This window comes from Mustela lutreola, chromosome 2, assembly GCF_030435805.1.
Source record: "Mustela lutreola isolate mMusLut2 chromosome 2, mMusLut2.pri, whole genome shotgun sequence".
Lineage (NCBI taxonomy): Eukaryota > Metazoa > Chordata > Mammalia > Carnivora > Mustelidae > Mustela > Mustela lutreola.
The window spans coordinates 34,212,169-34,223,655 of record NC_081291.1 but is presented as its reverse complement, the minus strand read 5'-3'; the positions used below and the strand labels follow the sequence as shown (position 1 = coordinate 34,223,655).

Here is an 11,487-nt window from a genome sequence, read left to right as displayed (position 1 = left end):
TAACTGTATTAGTACATCCAGCAGCTGAATACCTACCGCCCCTATCCCCCCCATAGACCTCCAGCTACTCCGGATGGACTGGAAGAATCACACAGTGCCCCCCACCCCATACTCTGTACCCACAAATCATGGACCATAATAAAAGGCTGGTTTTTATGGCACCATGCTTCAGTGAAGTTGGTTACGCAGCAATTACTGGAACAGTCACAATTTGGTTCAAATGATGAATGATTAATTGATGAATAATTACATTGAATTTGTAGATTTGGGGAACGACTGAGAAGCTTATTAGCCCCATGAGGATCACAGATTATGACAATGCAGATGAACCTTAGAAAACCATTTGTACTGGGTCACCAGAGTGGCTTAGTTGACTGAACCCAGCTTGGTTTTGGCTCAGGTTAAGATCTTGGGGTTGTGAGAAGGAGTCTTGTGTTGGCTCCTCGCTCAGTGGACAGTCTGCTTGAGATTCTCTCTCTCCCTCTGCCCCTCCCCCTGCTAGCGTGCTCTCTCTCTCATTCTCTCTAAAATAAATAAATAAATATTTCAAAATGAAACAAAACATTGGGACCAACTTTTCACTTTCAAGTTTAAGGGTCTTAGGGTAACTTTGTCCTCTGTTTTTCCCTAAATGTTCCCTACCCTGGTAATTTTTTTTTTCTTTTCTTTTCTTTTTTTTTTTTAAGTAAACTCTGCACCCAATATGGTGCTTGAATTCACAACCCTGAGGTAAAGAGTTGCATGCTTCACTGATGAGCCATCCAGGCACCCACCATGGTAATTTTGTTTGGTCCTGTGGCTTTAAACATCTCTATACCAACAACTCCCAAATCCTAGCTCTAACCCAGACTTTTCTCCTGAACTCCAGACCACTTATTCAACCACCTACTCAATCTCCCTCTTGGATGTCTAGGGAAAATGTTGACATTAACATGGCTAATCTGCAGGGGTGCTTGGGTGGCACGGTTGGTTAAGTGTTCGACTCTTGGTTTTGGCTCAGGTCGTGATCTCAGGGTTGTGATACTGAGTTGTGCGTGGTGCTCTGTGCTCATCACAGAGTCTGCTTCAGACTCTCTCTCTCTCTGCCCCTACCTCCAGTGCACTTTCTCTCTCTTTCTAAAAAAACCCAAATCTTTAAAAAACAAACAAACAAACAAACAAATACGGCTAAATTTGACTTGTGTTCCTCCACACCACAGTGGTTTGTTCTATACACAGTCTCCTATCTCAGCAAGTTTCAGCTTCCTCCGTCCAGTTGCTCTGGCCAAAGACCTTGGATTCATCCTTGCGTCCTCTCTTTGTCTCAGTTTCCATACCCTGTCCACCAGGAAATCCTGTTGGCTGTACCATCAGAATGTACCCATGATCTGCGTTCTTTTATGTGATGGTCGGCCGGGGGTGGCTGTAAGAAGAGACACAGGAAAGCTTCAGAAAAACAAGGTTTAAAGGACTCATAGATCCCAGAAGCAGGAAGCATGGCAGGCTGTACGGGGCCATGTGAGGAGTGCCAGGTTTTGGTCAGGGGAAAGAGACAGGAAGAAGGAAAAAAATCTAGGTCGGTGCTTTTACTGCAGTTTCTGCAGGGAAGGCTGGCCAGGGCAGGGTAGATAGTGTAGGATTGACAAGTTTGAATAATTTCTTAGAGTTTGAGCTATAAGGGTGGTCCCCAGTTGTCTATTTGTGTTTTTGTAAAATTTTAATGTATTTATTTATTTGAAGAAAGCTCTATACCCAACATGGGGCTTGAACTCACGACCCCGAGATGAAGGGTTATGTGTTGTACTGACTGAGCCTGCCAGGAGCCCCGACAGCTGTATATTTGTAGATGTGTGGGTGTGTGTAACATTTTTCTGGCTTTCTTCCTTTTCTCTCTACCTCTAAATGTTAAGGGGACTCAGGGTGGATCCTGGCCTAGATCACTACCTTTTTTTCCTTCTTCAATCACCTACTTCCCTAGCTGACCTCATCCTGTCCTGTGGGTTTTGGTTTTTTTTTTTTTAAGATGTTGTTTATTTATTTGAGAGAGAGAGCATGCATACACCCACAGAAGCACGAGTCTGGGGAGGTGCAGAGGAAGAGGGAGAAGCAGGCTCCCTGCTGAGTGCAGAGTCCTACACGGAGCTCATCCCAGGACCTGGAGATCAAGACCTGAGCCAAAGTTAGATGCTCGACTGACTAAGCCAGCCAGGCTCCCCATGTCCTGTGGCTTTAAAATGAACCTATTTGTGGGCGACAGCTCTTGGTAAAAGCAAGAGAAAAAGTAGCAAGGGAATTGCTTAGTTCTGTGTACTGACAGTGATGGAGGGCACTAGTTCTGATTTCACTTGGGGGCACAATCTTTAGAGTACTCTTGGGTGAACTTAGAGCAGAAATTAAAAAGCCTTCATCCAAAGTAAAGGCACTACATAGAACAAGTGGCCCAGAGTGTGGGATTGATTCTCCTAGCTTTTCCTATTACATAGAGACACCTCCCACTGAAAGAATTTAAGATTATAAATGTGCCACATTGGCCCACAGGTAAGATCAGACTCTCCAGGCCAGCAGGATATCTGTGAAGTAAGAGAACCTCTAAATAAGGGTAGGGCCATTGTTTTCAGTTATGGCTCTTTGTCTCCAGGGGACGTTGGGCAACGTCCGGACACATTTTTGATTGTCACAACTCGGAAGGGGTGCTACTAAACACGAAACAATACACAGGACAGCTCCCGGCCCCACAACAAATTATTCTCTGGCCCCAAATGTCAAGGGTGCTGAGAGTGAAAAGTCCTGGACTAACAGCAAGTACCTTCTCTCCCCCTCCGCACCCTCACCCGACCCCATCCCATGTGAATCTCTCATCCCTTCAGTGATCTTCTAAATTAAATAGTCTTTGGCTCTATCAGCTTAGACAACAAGCTTTCATAGTCTGGGACTCCATTTTAGAGGAGTGAATCTGCAAAGATCACCCCCAATAAAGCATGCCCCCTGGTATTCACACCCTCCCCTCTTGAATCTAAAAGGCCCTGTGACTCACTTTAACCAGTAGAAAGTCATGTATGTGACACTATGACTTAGGCTTCTTCTTCTTCTTCTTTCAGATTTTATTTATTTATTTGACAGAGCTCAAGCAGGGGGAGAGGTAGAGGCAGAGGAGAAGCAGGATCCCCATCGAGCAGGGAGCCCCATGCAGGGCTCGATCTCAGGATCCTGGGATTGTGACCTGAGCCGAAGGTCAGGTCATACTTAACCCACTGAGCCACCGGGCTCCTGGTGCCTGGTGGCTTCTGTTGCTGTATTTTGGGCAGCTCTGAGGTGCCATGTAAGAAAAGAAGTCAGCTGCCTGGTAAGGAGACCAAATGGACAGGCTACATGGAAAGGACATATGGAAAAGTAGGGGCTCTGAAATCACAGAGAGACAGACAGACAGACCAATGGTCTCTGAGAAAGAGAAAGAGAGGCACGTGACCCAGTGGAGCCCAGCCTTAGAGCTATTCCTGTCAGGCATTAGGCAAACAAGCTGTTGAGCTGCCAGATAATTCCCACACAAAGGGTTAGCACAAGTTCTAGGCCACTCACAGAACTGGAAGGATAACAAAAAGCCTGTAGGTTTTTAAAAAAATAAATATTTATTTTTATTATGCTATGTTAGTCACCATACAGTGTATCATTAGTTTTTAATGTAGTGTTCCATGATTCATTGTTTGCATCTAACACTCAGTGCTCCATGCTATCCTTGCCCACCTTAATACCCATCACCAGGCTCACCATCCCCCACCTCCCTCCCCTCCTAAATCCTCAGTTTGTTTCCTGGAGTCCAGAGTCTCTCATGCTTCATCTCCCTGCTCTGATTTCCCCACCTTCATTTTTCCCTTCCTTCTCCTAGTGTCCTCCATGCTATTCCTTATGTTCCACAAGTAAGTGAAACCATATAATAATTGTCTTTCTCTGTTTGACTTATTTCACATAGTATTATCTCCTCTAGTTCCATCCATGTTAATACAAATGGTGGGTATTCATCCTTTCTAATGGCTGAATAATATTCTATTGTGTATATGGACCATATGGACCATATCTTCTTTATCCATTCGTCTGCTAAAGGACATCTTGGCTCTTTCCACAGTTTGGCTATTGTGGACATTGCTGCTATAAACACTGGCGTGCATGTGCTCCTTTGAATCACTACATCTGTATCTTTGGGGTAAATACCCAGGAGTTCAGTTGTCGGGTCATAGGGTATCTCTATTTTTTTTTTATTTAAAGCCAATAATTTTTATTTAAGGAGTTATTACATGTGATTCCTTCCACTGCTCATCACCATAGTTCCTCCAAAGTTAGAATCATAATCTTCAAAACAGTTCTTTTAAAAAGAACTTGATCAATCCACAGTTGTCACTGTCACTCCTATATAACAGGAACATAAAGTAAGGTTCCATTTCCAGAGATGATCATGTAAACTGAAGCCAGCCTCCCTCAGAGTTCTTTCAGCTGGGTTTCTTGCATCTCCATTTGAATACGGAATACTTTAAGAACTCCCCACCTGTAATCTTTGGGATCCAATGTCTTTACTTCAGGGCCCTGTTTAGGGTCTGAGTGTGGATCTGCCTGGTTCTCAATTTCAAACACCCTAGAAAAGGAGAAGCATTACTTCCTCTTGAAAATTATCTCAAGCTGAGCAATATGAAAAACCATTAAGAATACTGTTTCAATAAAAATACCAGGTTTAACATGCACAAAGCCAAGAAAACCAACGATGCCAGATACTGAGTTTCTATTGCACTGTCCTTTGAACACCCAGCAGGAATGAGCTGCTGAGGGCAGATACCATGCAGTGCGAGGGTATCTCTATTTTTAAATTTTGAGGGACCTCCACACTGTTTTCCAAAGTGGCTACACCAACTTGCATTCCCACCAACAGTGTAAGAGGGTTCCCCTTTCTCCACATCCTCTCCAACATTTGTTGTTTCTTGCCTTGTCATTTTTTGCCATTCTAACTGGTGTAAGGTGGTATCTCAATGTGGTTTTGATTTGAATTTCCCTGGTGGTTAATGATGATGAACAATTTTTCATGTGTCTATTAGCCATTTGTATGTCTTCTTTATAGAAGTGTCTGTTCATGTCTTCTGCCCATTTTTTGACTTGATTATTTGTTTATTGGGTGTTGAGTTTGAGAAGTTAAAAAGCCTCTAGTTTTAAGCTACTATGCTTTGAGGTAGTTATTTATACAGCAATACATAATTAAAACTGTTTCTATTTTCTTGAAAATAAAATGGTGAGGCAAGATGATGATGTTATAAGTTATTTTTAGCCTCAAAATCCTTCATTGAAACAAAATCTTATCCAGAAGAATAATATATACATATCTGCCAGGAATACTTTTTCTTTCTCCCTCTCTTTCTTTCTTTCTTTCCTTTGGATGCAAGTGACAAAAACCAATTGAAGTAGCTTAGGGCATAATGGGTCTCTTTCCTCATGTGGCAAGAATTCTGAGGTAGGTGGTTGCTGGAATTGGTTCAGTGGCTCACTGAACACTAAGGTCAGTGGAACACTAAGGTCAGGTTCAATGTTTCTGTGATTTCAGGCATTCCTATCATACTCACGGTCACAACGTTACTAATGTAATGGCAGACAGGATAATGGCATTGAAAAGAGGAAGAAGGAAGAGGGGAAGATCAGTACCAGCCACAGAGGTCCATTTTTAATAAGGAAGTCAAAGTTTCACAAAACTTTAAGCATCAGGGCCTTCTCGTATGTCAAGAGCCAACACTGGGTCATGTGTCAAGTCACAGCTGCCAACAAGACTGAGAAATTGAAGGGCAGGATTGTCATGAATAGCTTTCATCCTTCTCCACACCTTGGAGTTGGGCTGATTGTCACTGAACACAAAATCAGGGTGTAGGAAGGAAGACGTGGGTGTGAATATTGAGCAATAGGGAACTGGCTTCTGAAACTATAGAAAGCACAAAGCGGAGTTGATCTGACTGAATTAGAGCAAAAGGGTCTTGATTCCTGTCAATTCAGCCTCCCTTTCCTCGCTATTATCCTCTATCACCAGGAGGCTCCAAAGGGGCCTTCCGGAAAGCCCCAAGACTCCAGAAAGCCAAATCTAAGAAAAAAAATATCGCTTGACCATTTCTTGACGTGCCTTCCTGCTCTGACACTCCAGAATCATGGGAGAACTTGCGTATTTGAGGAATCATAAGGAGATCAGCATGGAGGCACTGGAGGGAGGGGAAGAACTGAGCCAAGTTAAGTAGAAGCTTGTTCATTTGCCCACAGCTGCCTTCTTCTCAAACCTCATCTTCCCTAGGATCCTTCTCCCAGGACTTACTTTGGTTTCACTTTTGTCCTCTTTGAGGGCCAAGAGCTAGAAAGGTCAGATCCAAAGTCTTACTGGAGAGATGGCAAGAGAGAGTCTATGGATGAATCTTCCTAATTCTCTTTTTCTTCTTCCTTCTTACTTGAAGGCTGGTATTGACCAGATGAAATGTTTTCTTTGCAGCTAAGAATTGCTGCGTCAAGAAAATATGACACTTTACTTTATGGGACATACACTCCATCAGTAATACATCTATCCTGAGGTGGAGGGAGTGTGGAGTCACAGTGCTAATATGGGCTCCAAAGGACGAAGGGAAAGCCCTAATGTTCTTAGCTCCAGGGCTGCCGAATATTTGGGATAAGCCTTTGGTTTCTCTTAGAAACCAATGAATAGACTTTGTAAGTGCCAAATCACAGTAAGCCAAGTGTTAACAAACTGATTAATGACACCCGCTAGCAATTAGCAGGTCCACAGGATTATTACCCTAACAAACTCTGTTAACATGAGGTAGAAGGGTTTTTTGTTTGTTTGTTTGTTTTGTTTTTTAAGTAAGATAAGTGTGGAATTTGAATGTTACATGTGATCCTTTAGAACTGGAGCATCAGAAAGCTTCCATGGACAAGGACAATCTCTCCATGGGCAGGTGAGATAGGATATGGGCATGGGGTTTTCAACAATCCCAAGCACTATTTATAAGGCTTCCTAGCAAGACAATGGGAGAGAAACTTGAGGTAAACCCACGTGCTATTTACTGCAAGAGTTAAAATATCTTTAAAAGGAAGTTTAGCGTGATGGTGGGATAACTGGCAACAAACCAACAATAAAGGATCGACACTCAAGCACCACCCTTGCATGACGCCTTGTCTTACGACAGCTGCCATTATCCCTTTACAGAGACGAAGGATCACTGAGAACCCTCAAATGTCAACAATATAGAACAATTGGTCGACAAGTGGAGCAATAGTGAACCATACGATAAAAGGATGATGCCAATGACTGTGACAGCTTCTGTCATTTGTTGAGAGCACAGTATGTGCCAGGAGCAAGAAATGTGTGTTATCTCATTTAGCTCTCATGAGAGCCCTGTGAGATAGGTAGTAGCATAATAACAGATATGTTAGAATACTAGATGCTGTTATAATCCCCCATGCACAGAAAACAAAACGAAGAGTCTAAGTATGCCCAAGATAGGGGCGCCTGGGTGGCTCAGTTGGTTGGGTGTCCTACTCCTGACTTCGGCTCACATCATGATTTCAGGGTTGAGAAACTGAACCTTACATCAGGCTGCCCATTCAGTGGGGAGTCTGCTTGAGATACTTCCTCTCTCTCTGCCCCTCCCTCCGTTCCCACACTCTTTCTCTCTCAAATAAATCAATAAATCTTCAAAAAAAAAAAAAAAAGTATGTCCAAGATCACCAAGATACTTAATTCGAAACCTCCTGATTCTGGAACAAGCAAGCTTATGCACTATATCACTTAAACAGCATTTGTGCCAATAGAATCAGATTTCTGTTTTTAAAGATCCTCTGAAAATGGAGTTAAGTATTTCAAAATCCACTGAGCCTGTTTATTACTGGAGAACGGGGTCTTTTGATTATGTTTTGTTTAGGCTGCATTTCTAAATTCACAGATTCACAGTAAACAGACATGCCAAGCTCAGAGACAACCTAAAGTACGTACTAATTTGGCTGGCCAAATTACTTTTATGCCATTTTAACATTGCTGGACTTTCAAGAAAAAAAGCCAGGATGGAATTTAAACTTCTTAACAAAACACAGATAATCACAAACAAATCTCCCATTTGGAAGGAAGGAAGAAAGGAAGGAAAGAAAGAAGGAAGGAAGGAAGGAAATCCATCATAGCATCTTAATCAACATCCATGGAAGAAAAGAAAAAAGAGGAAATCCTCCTTTAGGTTTCTGAGATTCCTGAGAAAAACATTCCCATATTAGGATTCTTGGTCAAAGATGAAGAGGGGGTGCCTGGGTGGTTCAGTGGTTAAGCATCTATCTTCTGCTCAGGCCCTGATCCCAGGGTCCTGGGATCAAGCCCCATGTTGGGCTCCCTGCTGGGTGGGGTGCCTGCTTCTTTCTCTCCCTCTTCCCTCCTGCTGTCTTGTGCTCTCTCTCTCACTCACTTACTCTCAAATAAACAAATAAATAAAAAGATGAAGACAGACTCTCTTCTCCCTTCATTTTATAAGGTACTGACCAACGGGCTCAGAACTTCTACAGACTTCAGTTAGAAAGTTTCCCACAAAGTCCCTTTTACTTTGTACTCCAAATGACATGAAGTAATGTGTTAGAACACACATCTTCGACACACTGTCAGATTCTCCTAACGGAACTTTCCTCTCTCTGGGCAGTGCCTCATCCATGCAGGGTCAGCCTTCTACTTCTGGAACAGGGGATCTTCCTCCTGAGCAGTTGTCAAGGGGTTGGATTATACAACAGAGAAGAGAATTAGCTCCCCAGAAGGGTAAGCCATGACCAACAGGAAATGGGAGCCTAGAGGGAAAGAGCATGATAAATTCTCCCTTCTTACCCTCCTCCATGAACTACTTCCAGGCGCACTTCCTCCTCACAATCCTAGCAGAAAACTCCTGGGCACAAAGCAGACAGGCCTGATGCGCAGTTGGCGTGTGTCCTCATGCAGTCATGATGCTCACAAGAAAAAGCATCACCTGGTTTCACATCTTTCTTTGCTTGGCTTCTCTTTTCCCTCCCGCACTTCCCTGGGCTTGAACCTCCCAAATCAGTTTCAGGGCCTTAGGCACAGCTGCAGGGCTAGAGATGGAATCCTTGGAGCTGGGTGTGGCTAACTTCCTGCCAATGGGATGTGAGCAGAAGTGGCATATGCAAATTCCAGGTCTCGTCCTGCCAATGGGATGTGAGCAGAAGAGGTATATGCAAATTCCAGGTCTGGCCCCTAAAACAACTGAGTACACACTTCCCTTCCTCCCCTTCCTCCCGCTCTTTCTCCATTATCCTTCCCTCCACTTCCTGGAAGTAGCAATAATTGGAGCAGATTTGGAGGCGACAAATCAATGATTGCTGAGCTACCATCCCAGGACAGAACCATTTATATCACTCTGGTGGGGTTTTTTGTTTGTTTGTTTGTTTTAAGATTTCATCTACTTACTTGAGAGAGAGAACAAGTTGGGGAAGGGCAGAGGAAGAGGGACTGGGACAGACAGACTCCCCGCTGAGTGGGGAGCCTGCTGCAGGACTGGATCCCAGGACCTTGAGATCACCACCCCAGCTGAAATCAGACGCTTAACCAACTTGAGCCACCCAGGCACCCTCATCACTGAGTTTTTAAGTGAGAGAGAAATAAACTTCTATACTTAAAATGAAAATTTGTTGCATACTTCAATCTTTGCCTTTGGCTCTACTTTCTAAAGAACTTAAGCCAAGACCAATACTGATCAACTCTTACCTGCATTTTATTTCCCAGCTAATTTCTGGTGAGCTCTCTTCCCCTGAATTATACTTAATGTTCTGGCTGAACTATAAAGGTGCTACTCTGACTTAGGAAGGCATTTGCATCTGGAAATAAGCGCTTCCATGGCCAGGCATCACAGCCAAAACTTGGGCTCAGGTTTTCCCCTCACAGAGTGACCTTCTTTTATGTCCAGGATGATTGACAGATGACATCCAAATGGAGGCATCGATCTTTGGAGCACTGAGCAGCTGGTTTCCTTTATTCTCAAATAAAGATATGACAAAGATAAAAAGCATGATCCAGAGAAAGACAGAAAGACTTAAGAAGCTCTTAGAAGTCCATTCACATCCCCTAGGAAAAATTAGTAAATTAACCCTTATGAATGTAATAGTCTGTGGCTGACAGTGCCCATGGCACTCCTTTAACATAAAAGAAAGACCAGTGCAAGGTGAATGGCTAAGGTCTCGGCCTGCTGAGGCAGGATCAACCAAAAATCCTCCAGCAAATACCTAAACCTAAGGACAGTGTGTCTGGAAGTAGAGATTAGAAGGATGGTGAACATATTAAGAGAAGGGAAACAAAATTCAGACATCTCCCTTTGATCAGCAAACTGTACTAGGAATTTACCTTAAGGACATTACTAAATGGTTAGTCGGGATTACTATAAAGTGATGTTTATGGCAGGATTGTTTGTGTTAATGTGATATTACAAAGCCTCCAAATAACATGATTAGTAATGTGGTTTTACAAAGCCTGGTACATCTACAGAATATAATATTATATATATTATAATATATTATATTATGTTATATTATTAATATTGTATCATATATTATATATAACATATATAATATTACATTTATAAATACAAATTTATATATATTATATTATATTTTGTGGATGTGCCAGGCTTCATAATTTTAAGTATCATTATATATATAATATAATACTAGATAATCACTCAAAACGATGAAACAAGATTTGTAATCCTTACCATGAAAAAAAAGTCCATGAAAAGATGGGAGCTTTTACAAAGCATGTTTCTAAATACATGAAGATGGTATCTAGAGTCTGGAACAGTGGTTCTCAAAGTGTGGTCCCTGGACCAGCAGCATCAGCATCACTTGGGAAAGAAAATGCAAGTTCCTGACCCTACTTCCTGAATCAGAAACTTCTCTATTGCACCCTGTACTCCATTTTAATAAGTCTTCCAGGTGACTCTACGGTACTCTAAGGATTGAGAGCCAATGGTCTAGAACAAAGAGGGGGTTGTTATACATATTTCTAAGGTCTGAGTAAGAGCTCAGTTTCCCCTTTATAATTTGAACGTAGACCAGTGTCAGGGTTTTTAGTGACAGTGGCCAGCAACAGAAAAACCCAGCCCAAATGGTCTCAAACAACAAATGAATTCATTACTTCACATCAACTTAGAGCAGTTTCCAGAACACACGCTCCGCCTCCATTTCCTGTCATTCTTTGATGTGTATGCGTCATCCTAAACCTTGCCATCATGTGGCTGTTGTAGTTCCATATCCATCCAGATACACCACGTCCAGAAGCAAAAAGGGGCCATTTCTTTTGGAATCTCCTTCTTAACAGTAAGAAAACCTTTCTCAGGAGCTGTCCTCTTGCCCCCACACCTTTCTCCCATTCCTCAGCTAATTACTCCTGAGTCACATGCTCATTCCTCAGCTAATTACTCCTGAGAGGACTAGGAAAACTAGGATCAGCCCAGACTGATCAGTCTG

General features: G+C 42.6%; 1 non-coding gene across 1 annotated transcript; it reads right to left on the bottom strand.

The window, feature by feature from the left end:
• Positions 1-4,674: 4,674 nt before the first annotated feature.
• Positions 4,675-4,812, bottom strand: LOC131826258 (small nucleolar RNA SNORA8). The gene has a single exon (XR_009351507.1). It is a non-coding gene; the product is annotated as a small nucleolar RNA SNORA8 (small nucleolar RNA).
• Between the last annotated feature and the right edge of the window lie 6,675 nt (positions 4,813-11,487).